Source organism: Macaca nemestrina, chromosome 7 (genome assembly GCF_043159975.1).
Source record: "Macaca nemestrina isolate mMacNem1 chromosome 7, mMacNem.hap1, whole genome shotgun sequence".
Lineage (NCBI taxonomy): Eukaryota > Metazoa > Chordata > Mammalia > Primates > Cercopithecidae > Macaca > Macaca nemestrina.
In genome coordinates this window covers 171,627,372-171,638,497 of record NC_092131.1, presented here as the reverse complement: position 1 = coordinate 171,638,497, position 11,126 = coordinate 171,627,372, and positions in this window count along the sequence as shown.

The following is an 11,126-nucleotide window of genomic DNA, read 5'->3' as shown; positions in this document are numbered from 1 at the left end:
ACTATAGACAAAGCTGCAGAAGTAAAGGCTGAGGAGGATGGTGTTGTGGGACCTAGAGAGAGTGGATAGCAGAGGCCATCCTACTATCACCTTCCATGAAGGGGAGTCAAGACGCAGACCAAAGGTATGGTAGTAAACACAGGGGAGTAAGAGCTAATGTAAAGTTTCAGAGATAACCTGCAGAAGGTTAAAACACTCCTCTAATGTAAACACAGGGGGAGGAGGGAGAAGGTACAGAGGGGAGAGGGGACTGGAGGTAATTATAGTTGATGCTTGAACAACACGGGTTGGAACCGTTGATCCCCTCCCCCATGAAGTCAAGAATCCACATAAAACTTTTGACTCCTCAAACATTTAACTACTGATAGCCTGTCGACTAGAAGAAGCCTTGCTGATCACATAAACAGTTAATTAACACATCTTTTGTATGTGAGATATATTATATTCTGCATTCTTACAATACAGTAAACTAGAGAAAAGAAAATGTTATTAAGAAAATATAAGAAAGAGAAAATATATTTAGTATTCATTAAGTGGAAGTGGATCATTATAAAGGTGTTCATTCTCATTGTCTTCATGCTGAGTAGGCTGAGGAGGAGGAGGAAGAGGAGAAGATGGTCTTGCTGTCTCAGGGGTGGCAGAGGCAGGAGAAAATTTACATAGAAGTGGACCCACGCCGTTCAAACTCGTGTTGTTGAAGGGTCAACGGTATTCATCTTTCATATTAGGAAGCCAGTATATTTTGTCAGATACTCATAAATCACAAAGTAGGAGGACAAGTATTTTATTGAAGCTGAAGGGAATAATGACAAAAACAAATTAAAAACAGAAGCGATAAAGTTTAGTCCCAAGGTGGTAGAACTGGTGTGTGTGGGGGGGATGGGTAAAGAGACATTCTATCATTCGATTTTTGTTTTTTGTTTTTGGTATTTTTTAACCTTGTTCATATGTATGATTAGAATTCCCGAATTTTAAAAACAAAACCAACAGTCAAATTACTTCCAAAGTCCTTGAACATCATGACTCAATACTCCATAAAATAAACATATTTTACTGTTCCTTTTTCTTTTTCTTTCTTTCTTTTTTTTTTTTTTGAGACAGAGTTTCGCTCTTGTCTCCCAGCTTGAAATCTTGGCTCACCACAACCTCCACCTCCCGGGTTCAAGTGATTCTCCTGCCTCAGCCTCCTGAGTAGCTGGGAGGGATTACAGCCATGCACCACCATACCCGGCTAATTTTGTATTTTCAGTAGAGACAGGGTTTCTCCATGCTAGTCAGGCTGGTCTCGAACTCCTGACCTCAGGTGATCTGCCCGCCTTGTCCTCCCAAAGTGCTGGGATTACAGGTATGAGCCACCATGCCCAGCCTTACTGTTTCATTTTTTAAATCATTTTCACTGGCACTTTCTCAGTTTTACAACTGTCAGCAACTGTATACAGAGTATGCATTCTTTACCTAGACATGAAGGGAAAACAAACAAAAACAGTTTCTAATGCTTTCCTAAAGGGACAGTGCCAGCTGATAAGAAGAGTAATAACCACCCAGCCCCATCATGTTCAGGCACTTCCAGGTACCAGGGCAGATGACTTCGACTCCTTCCTGACTCGAGGCAACATCCTTACCTAGTCTCAGATCAATGAAACCTGCTCTTGTTTTAAAGGCCTCGCAGCAGGGAGCTCAGCCTGTCTCCTCTCCAGCTGAAGCAGTTCTATTTTTATTCCACGCTGTCGGATGGCTCGTGTCCAAGCCAGTGGCTGTGCTCCAGGTGCCAGACTCCCTGGCAGCACCCCTATTATGGGACAAAGCTCTGCCTGCTCCAGACAGCAGCCTGGCCACAGCCTGATCACAGGCTAGTCACAGCCCTGTCACAGACATCTGTGCACACTTCAATCTGCCCATTGTGGGGACAGCCTGCAGGCCTGCCTGAACCTGGCCAAGCCCTGATAACAGGCAGGAACCACATCTGTGAACCAGGTCACAGATTGTCAGATTGTCAAACATTTCACACCTAAAGTGAATACAGAGAAAGGAAAAACAAGCCCCACTTTTCCCACCGCCCAGTTCTAGTACAGGCAGACCTCAAGATATTGTGGGTTTGGTTCCAGACCACTGCAATCAGCAAATATCACAATAAAGAGAGTCAAACACATTTTCTGGTTTCCCAGTGCATATAAAAGTTATGTTTAAACTATACTGTAGCCTATTAAGTGTGCAATAGCATTCTGTCTGTAAAAGCAATGTACATACCTTAATTTAAAAATACTTTTTGCTAACAAATGCTAACAATCATCTAAGCCTTCAGCAAGTTTTGGTCTTTTTCGTGCTGGAAGGTCTTGATTCAATGTTGATGGTTGCAGACTGATCAGGGTTGTGGTTGCTGAGGGTTGGGGTGGCTGTGGCAATTCCTTCAAATAAGACAACAATGAAGTTTGCCACACCAATGGACTAGTCTTTTAGTGATGGACTTCTCCGTAGTGTGCAATGCTGACAGCATTTGACCCATGGTAAAACTTCCTCTGAAATTGGAGTCCATCCTCTCAAACCCTGACACTGCTTTATCAACTAAGTTTATGGAATATTCTAAATCCTTTGTTGTCATTTCAACAATGTTCACAGCGTCTTCACAAGGAGTAGATTCCATCTCAAGAAACCACTGTTTTTCCTCATCCATAAGAAGCAACTCCTCATTCATTCAAGTTTCATCAGAAAGGAGTCTCAAAGTGGGCTTCAAAATATTCAGTAAGCCATGCTGTAAATAGGTGTGCTGTCCTCCAGGCTTTGTTCTTCCACTTCAAGAGCGTAGGCAGAGTAGATTTAGGGTATTTTTAATGGTCCCAGGATTTTCCGAATGGTAAATGAGCACTGGTTTTAACTTAAAGTCATCAACTGCCTTAGCCTCTAACAAGAAAACCAGCCTGTCCTTTAAAGCCAGCCATTGACTTATCTCTAGCTTTGAAAGTCCTAGATGGGATCTTCCTCAAATAGAAGTCAGTTTCATTTACACTGAAAATCTGTTGTGTAGTGAAGCCACCTTCAGCAATGATCTTGGCGAAGATCTTCTGGATAACTTGCCGCAGCTTCTATAGCAGCACTTGCTGCTTCGCCTTGCACTCTTATGTTGTGCAGATGCCTTCTTTCTTTTTTCTTTTTTTTAAGATGGAGTTTCACTCTTGTTGCCTAAGGTGGAGTGCAATGGTGCAACCTCCGCCTCCCAGGTTCAAGCAATTCTCCTGCTTCAGCCTCTCAAGTAGCTGGGATTACAGGTGCACACCACCACGCCTGGCTAATTTTTTGTATTTTTAGTAGAAACGGGGTTTCACCGTGTTAGCCAGGCTGGTCTCGAACTCCTGACCTCAGGTGATCCGCCTGCCTCAGCCTCCCAAAATGCTGGGATTACAGGCTTGAGCCACTGCGCCCAGCCTAATACCTTCTTTCTTTAAACCTCATGAACAAACCTCTGCTAGCTTCCAACTTTTCTTCTGTAGCTTCGTAGCTTCTCTTAGCCTTTGTAGAATTGAAAGAAAGTTAGGGACCTTGCTCTGAATTAGGCTTTGACTAAAGGGAATGTTGTGGCTGGTTTGATCTTCTATCCAAGCCACTGAAACTTTCTCCATATCAGCAATAAGCCCATTTCACTTTTGTATCATTCATGTGTTCACTGGAGTAGCCCTTTTAAAAGTTTCTTTGAGAACATTTCCTTTGCATTCACCATGTGGTTAACTACTTGGCACAAGGTGCCTAGCTTTCAGCCTACCTCACCTTTTGAAGCTTCCTCGCATGGCTTCCTAAGCTTAACTATTTCTAGCTTTTGATTTAAAGTGAGAGACCTATGACTCCTCCTTTCACTTGAACACTTAGAGGCAATTGTAGGGTTATTAATTGGCCTAATTTCAATATTGTGTCTCAGGGAATAGGGAGGCCTGAGGGGAGAGGGAGAGACAGGGAAAGGCAGGTTGATGGAGCAGTGAGAACACACTCATTTATCAATTAAATTTGCCACCTTATATGGAAGTGGTTCATGGCACTCCAATTATAAGAGTAACATCAAAGATCACTGATCACAGATCACCATAACAGATGTAATAATAATAAAAATGTTGGAAATATTTTGAGAAATACCAAAATGTGACCAAGACACAAAGTGAGCATGTGCTGTTGGAAAAATTGCACCGATAGACTTGCTCAAGGTAGATTTGCCACAAATCTTCAATTTCTAAAAAACACAATATTTGCAAAGTGCAATAAAATGGTGTGCACTAGAACAGGAAATACCTGTAAATCCTAAATAAATCTAATGTTGCAACCCCCTTGGGCCCCTCTCAGTCATCTTGTCCTGACTTTGGGATTAACCTTCATCATGTGGTTTCATACTCTTGGTCTATAGATACTCATCAGTTCAGGCTGCTAAAACTAATTACTATAGACTGGAATGACTTAAACAACAAACATTTACTTTTCATAGTTCTAGAGGCAGGGAAGTCCAAGATCAAGGTGCCAACAGATCCAGTGTCTGGTGAGGGCTCTCCTCCTTGTTTGCAGATGGCCACCACCTCCTTGTATCCTCATATGGCTGAGAGAGAGATCATCCCTCTCACATCTCTTCTTGTGAAGGCATCAATCCCATTCATGAGGATTATGAAATCATGAGATCCACCCTCATGGTCTAATCACCTCCCAAAGGCCTCACCTCCTAATGCCATCCTATTGAGGGTTAGAGTTTAACATGTGAGTTTGGCAGGGACACATTCAGTCCATAGTAGGTATGGATGCATGAGCAGCTCATGGCATTGCTTGGTGTGTTTGGTGCTCCTTTAGCTGTTTGCTTTTGTGGTGCAGCATTGTTTTTGGTGACTTTGGGATGACACCCTCAGTTCTACATCATCCCTTTGCACCAATGTGTGGTCAGCCATTGGGCGTGTCTGTCCTTGTGTGGACATGTTGAGGGCATTTGGGGTGTGTCCAAAAGTACGGTCATGAATGTTGGTGGACATCTTTTGGGGGATGGAGTGGGGACACACTGCACCAGCTTACCTTTGGCAAGCTCTTAGCCTCACAAAAGTGCTATTGTGAGTTTTGATGACAAAAGTGATACCTGAGTAGTTTTGAGAATTTAGAGAGCACACAAAAATAAGTAAATAAAAGTCCTCTGTTGTCTTCTACCTAAAGGTAACAATTGCTTGAGTTTGTTCTGTCTCTTACCTGTCCTTATGTTTTTGAGAAGGAGCCTCACTCTGTCGCCCAGGGTGGAGTGCAGTGGCGCGATCTCGGCTCACTGCAACCTCCACTTCCCGGGTTCAAGCCATTCTCCTGCCTCAGCCTCCTGAGTAACTGGGATTACAGGCACCACCACCACACCCGGCTAATTTTTGTATTTTTAGGAGAGACGGGGTTTCACCATGTTGGCCAGCCGAGTCTTGAGCTCCTGAGCTCAGAGGATCTTCCCACCTCAGACTTCCAAAGTGCTGGGATTACAGGCATGAGCCACCTCACCTGGCCTACCTACCCTTTTTCTATGCATTTAAACATGTAAACACAATATAGCTATAGAGAAAATTTTCTAAAATAAATCATGATCATACTTCCGTACTGTTTTGCAACCTACCTCTTTCACTTAATAATAGATTGGGTATTGGTGATTATGGAGGTTATGTGGTTCATTGAATTAATCTCGTATTCCTGGACATTTAAGCTATTTGAAACATCTTGATATTTTTAACAGGTAACTTTCTTTTAATGTTGTTCTTTTGTGATATTCGCTGCATTCACAAGAACGTATGCAATGAAAGTGTAAGTACGGCCCTGTCCTCAGCACTAGGCTGCTCATCATCGCTGACACTCCTGTGTGTGCCTCTCCTGGCCCTGTGACCCTCACTGCAGAGGCACATGTTCTCTCGGAGTTAGAAGTTGTGTTTCCATTGTAATCCGGGTTCTGCAAACTAGCAGCTCGTCTTCCCAAAGTGGAAGGTTCATGTACAAAGTCCACTGGGCCATGGTGGGAGAGCACTGCAGAGCCTGGGAAGGAGGCCATCCTCCCTGCTCTGAGCGTGTCCAGCCCCCACAGGCCAACAGTCAATCTCAGGAAACCCACCAGAGTGTGTTTATGGTGAAAAGACCAGGAGACAGATAAGAGACAAGGAGTAGCTGTGTTCAGGGTAAGCAGGTAATAACCACTTTCCCAAAATACAATCGGTCAGTGACCCTCGTGTCGCTGGTGTTGAGATGAGGACTCCTCTTAGGAGGTCCAGAGGAAGTCTGCTAATTATGCAGGCCATCTTCATATTTACTGTCAATTCTCCCTGGTCCCCTGGCGAATTCATAAGTAAATGATTACCCAATTGTGAGGTTGGGAATGGAAGACATTATGATGGAGTCAAGAATGAGCCCTGGAGCTGGGGTCAGGACACCCAGACTGAGCTCCTCAGGCCTCTCATGTGTTTGCAAATAAGGGCAACGCCCATCACCACGTTGTACTCTCTGTCTCTAAGTTCCAAGAGGTCTGAGTGAGTGGATGCGATATCTACACACATTGGCAGCCTGGGCACGGGAAGTCACAGCTATGCAGGAGAAAAGGCTTTGCCTGGTTGCTTGGCGGGCCCTAAAGGGAGGTCTGAACCTCACAGTGACTGGGACTGGGCCCCTTGAGGGCAGCTTGCTCGTCTTCTTAGAGGACATTGCATTGGACACACGAGGCTGCCAGGTGCAGGCACACAGACTGGCCAGTGTTCAGGCCCCACACATGCAGCAGCCAGAAAAATGCTAAGTCACCAGCCCTGCGTCATGGGGCCCGCCAGTCTTCTGGGCCTGTCCCACAATGCCACAGAATAGACAAAGGTACCCCTGGACAGGTTAGAAGCCTTTAGAACTCAGAGCTTAAAAGGCAGCTGTGGCTGGTGGTCCAATTAGACCAGGATCCCTCCGTGACTTTTGCCAGCTGTGTGACCTTGAGAAGACCACTTGACCCCTCTGAGCCTCGTACCCTCTGCAGCCCTAAGTTGGGACTACTCACACCTCCCTCTGAGAGTGCTCAGAGGGCACAGCTCAGCAAGCAAGCACCTGGCCCAGGACCCGGCCAAGTGGCTGCTGCCTGGGAGGCATCTGGGACAGGGAGTGCAGCGTGAGACAGCCTTCCTCTGTGTCCCCGGTCGGACCCGGTCTCCATCCACGGGGATCATTTCCCAGTGGCATGTGAGAGTGGAGGCCTGGCCTGGGGGCCTGAGTATCTGGCATGGGCACAGTTCCCAGCATCTGACATCTCACAGCCCACTGTGAACTTCACCATGACCCTACACAGATCATGCCAAGCTTGCTTCCCAGGTGAAGGCAAGGCTGCGTGGCAGGTTGCCCAGAGCGGAGACACCAGACCTTTCTCCAGCACTGTGTTGTGTGGTCATCGCCCTGAGCAACGGCTGTGCAGGCAGCAGCAGGTGAGCTGGGGTGCAGGCCTTCAAGAACTGATCGGCTTTTAAGAACTGTAGTGAAGTGACAATTATTTTGATTATGACTCCTACTTTTTAAAGCTGAATAATTGATGGGGAATACTAGAAGGACAACAAAACACAGGTGGAAGAGATACTCAGTCCAGTTTAATTCAACTATGTTTTGTGGCCCTTGCTAGGGCCGTGGAGAGTGGGATGCGGGTTCCTTCCACTATGCAGGAGTTCATCAAGCCCTGCAGCCTAAGCCGCCACTTTGCTCTCCCCAGCCCAGGGGAGTGCAGGAAGGACATGAAGGCTGGGAGGGATGGGGGGCTCATCCTGGACTAGCTGGGGGTTGGGGGCGGCCTAATGTGCAGCCACATCTCAGTCTCACAGGGTAATCACAGAGGCCCTTATAAGAGGGAGGTCAGGAGATCAGAGAGGAGATGCTGCTCTGCTGGATTTGAAGATAGGGGAGGAGGGCACAAGCCAAGGAATGTAGGTGGCCTTTACAAGCTGGAAAGCAAAACAGACTCCAGAAGGAAGCAGCCCTGATGACACCTGCATTTTAGCCCTGTAAGACTTGTTTTGCACTTCTGACCTCCAGAGCTATAAGAGAATAAAAGAATAAACTTGTGTTGCTTTAAGCCACTGCTTATGGTAATTTGTTACAGCAGCAACAGGCAATTTTTTTTTTTTTTTTTTTTTTTTGAGACAGTCTTGCACTGTTGTCTAGGCTGGGAGGGCAATGGCACGATCTCACCTCACTGCAACCTCCAGCTCCTGGGTTCAAGCCATTCTCCTGCCTCAGCCTCCCGAGTAGCTGGGATTACAGGCGCCCACCACCACGCCCGGCTAATTTTTGTATTTTTACTGGAGATGGGGTTTCATGATGTTAGCCAGGCTGGTCTCGAACTCCTGATCTCATGATCTGCCTGCCTTGGCCTCCCAAAGTGCTGGGATTACAGGCATAAGCCACCGCGCCCGGCCAGCAACTGGCAATTAATACAGACCTTGTGTTTCCAACGCTGTCTTCTGTTCAAACCTGCCTGTCCTATGTACCATTGGAATGCTGGTCTCCAACGCGTAACAGTGCAGGAAAGTTGGTGCAGAGAGAGCAGCCCTACCAGGAGTAGCCGCGTGTCTTGACTGCTTTCCACATAGAAGACCTTTCAGGAATGGTGCTAATGGCAGGAATTTTATCATGGCCTAGATGAGGTTTGATTGGGGGTGACTGAGCCACCCATGTCCCCAGAATAAGCTACACATTGCCTTATCTGTTATTGAAGGCCTTCTGCAGCCAAACCCAATCCAGAAAAGGCTAGTCCACACCCCAACACGACCGACAAGGCTAGGAGCAAGTGTCAGAGGGTCTTGATGATTACACCCCAGTGAGTCCCCTTGGAAAATCCTGTGGCCCTTCCTCTGAACGCTAACCAGGCCCCCTTCCAGAACACCAGTCCCTTCATGGAATTCCTGGCAAGCAGTGTTTCAGCTCCTGCTTGAATGCCTCCAGTGACAGGGTGCTCACTGCCTACAGGCCAGCACCAAGGGATGGGAAGTCCTTCTTTATTTATTTATTTACTTGTTTTTGAGACAGAGTTTCGCTCTTGTTGTCCAGGCTGAAGTGCAGTGGTGTGATCTCGGCTCACTGCAACCTCTGCCTCCTGGGTTCAAACGATTCTCCTGCCTCAGCCTCCCGAGCAGCTGGGACTATAGGAACATGCCACATTTTTGAATTTTTAGTAGAGACAGGGTTTCTCCATGTTGGTCAGGCTGGTCTTGAACTCGAACTCCTGACCTCAGGTGATCCGCCCGCCTTGGCCTCCCGAAGTGCGGGATTACAGGCGTGAAACACCACGCCAGGCCGGAAGTCCTTCTTTAGAGGGGCAGATGTCACTGTGAGCCTTCGCCAGGCTCTGCCCTCTTGGGGAGTGCACCCCCGCCCTCCACCAGATGCTTCTCCTCACCTGGTCACTATGCAGCCAGACACAGCACTTCACCTAACTGCCACAAACTGACTTCTAATCCAAGTCTTGAGAAATATGGAAAAAAGGTCAGAGCCAGGAGTGTCCTGAGGCTGACCCCTCAGGCCTGCGTCTAGGATGCTGTCATCTCTGACACAACCCGTCAGCCACAGACCCTCTCTGCCACCCAAAACTGCTTTGTGACCTGGTCCAAAAAGGAAGTGTGAGAAGAAAATGTGCCATGCGCATGCCACAGACACTCATACATTTGTTCTTCGAACGCCAGGAAAATCTATTGCTTGCTTTTTTTCTCCCTCTTACATTACTGGGGGCCTCTGAAGGCCTTAGGAGACCCCTCACTCCTGGGACGGGGGCTCCACGAATGGTGGCGACCCCAGTCTTCTGGAAAGAAACCCCAGGAGGGGTTTCAAATCTTGGCAGTGACATCATAACTGACAGGCTTTTTTTTTTTTTTTTCTGTCAATATTTTTTAAGCATCTGGGATCCTCTCGACACAAACCTATTTATGGAAGCGGATCCACCCTGCAGTTGCTGCTATCTGGGGAAGTTCCTGAGCAATAAATGGCTCTGAGAAGGCGGAACAGTGGCTGTCCTGGGAAAATACTCCAACCAAGAATGGGCTCCAAATGTCTCAGTACCAAAAAGACTTTTGTTTGAAAAATGTGTGCTTGTTTTTATGACTGTTCAGTGTGTGCCTGGGTGCATTCATTTCACACCTCCCTGCCCCCAATCTGATACAGAAAACAAACGTTCATCAGGCGATGCCAGCTGGTGTTGGGGGAGCTTCGGGAAAACCCACGTCTGATCAGCTGCAATGCCTGCATTTGTTAGTAACACTTCACATTTTGTGGTGGTATTCATTTACCCCATGAGCCGGTCATCACAGGCCGGGTATGGTGGCTCAATCCTGTAATCCCAGCACTTTGGGAGGCCGAGCAGGTGGATCACCTGGGGTCCAGAGTTCGAGACCAGCCTGGCCGATATGGTGAAGCCTCGTTTCTACTGAAAATACAAGTATTACCTGGGCATGGTGGCAGACGTCTGTAATCCCAGCTACTCAGGAAGCTGAGGCAGGAGAATCGCTTGAACCTGGGAGGCAGAGGTTGCAGTGAGCTGAGACTGCACTACTGCACTCCAGCCTTGGCAACAGTGAAGAGTGGGGCTACAGAGCGAGACTCTGTCTCAAAAAAAAAAAAAAAAAACAGGTAATCATGTACAAACAGCCTACGGCCCAGACGCAGCGCTGGTCTACCCCTGGGTGACCCTGAGATGTGGCTGCACCAGCACCTCCCTTCCACATGCTGTAGCTAGAACAGGGTTCAGGCCAGAACTCCACCCCAGCAGCCACCTCCTCCACTAGCTGCAGGCTTCCAATTGCCTCTGATGAGGACATCATCTGCCCTGGGGGCAGCCAGGGGCAGTTAGTGTTCCTTGGGGACTTCAACGGGCTCTGCTATCAACACCTGCCTTCCTACTCCCCAGACTCCTAGGGCCCGGGGACCTGTCCTCGCTGCAGCACACTTTGGGGTCTGTGCCCATAGTAGGTTGTAAGAACTTTGGTAGCTAGAAACAGGTGTGTTTTCTAGACTCCAGGCTGAGGGGTAAGGCGAGCAGGGCACATGGGATTGAAAGAAGCGGTGGCTGCTGCCCAGGAGAAGGAAGTCCAGGTGTTTTGGGGGGACTCTGAGGGAAAGGCGCTGTGCCCTTTGAGGGAACCTGCCAT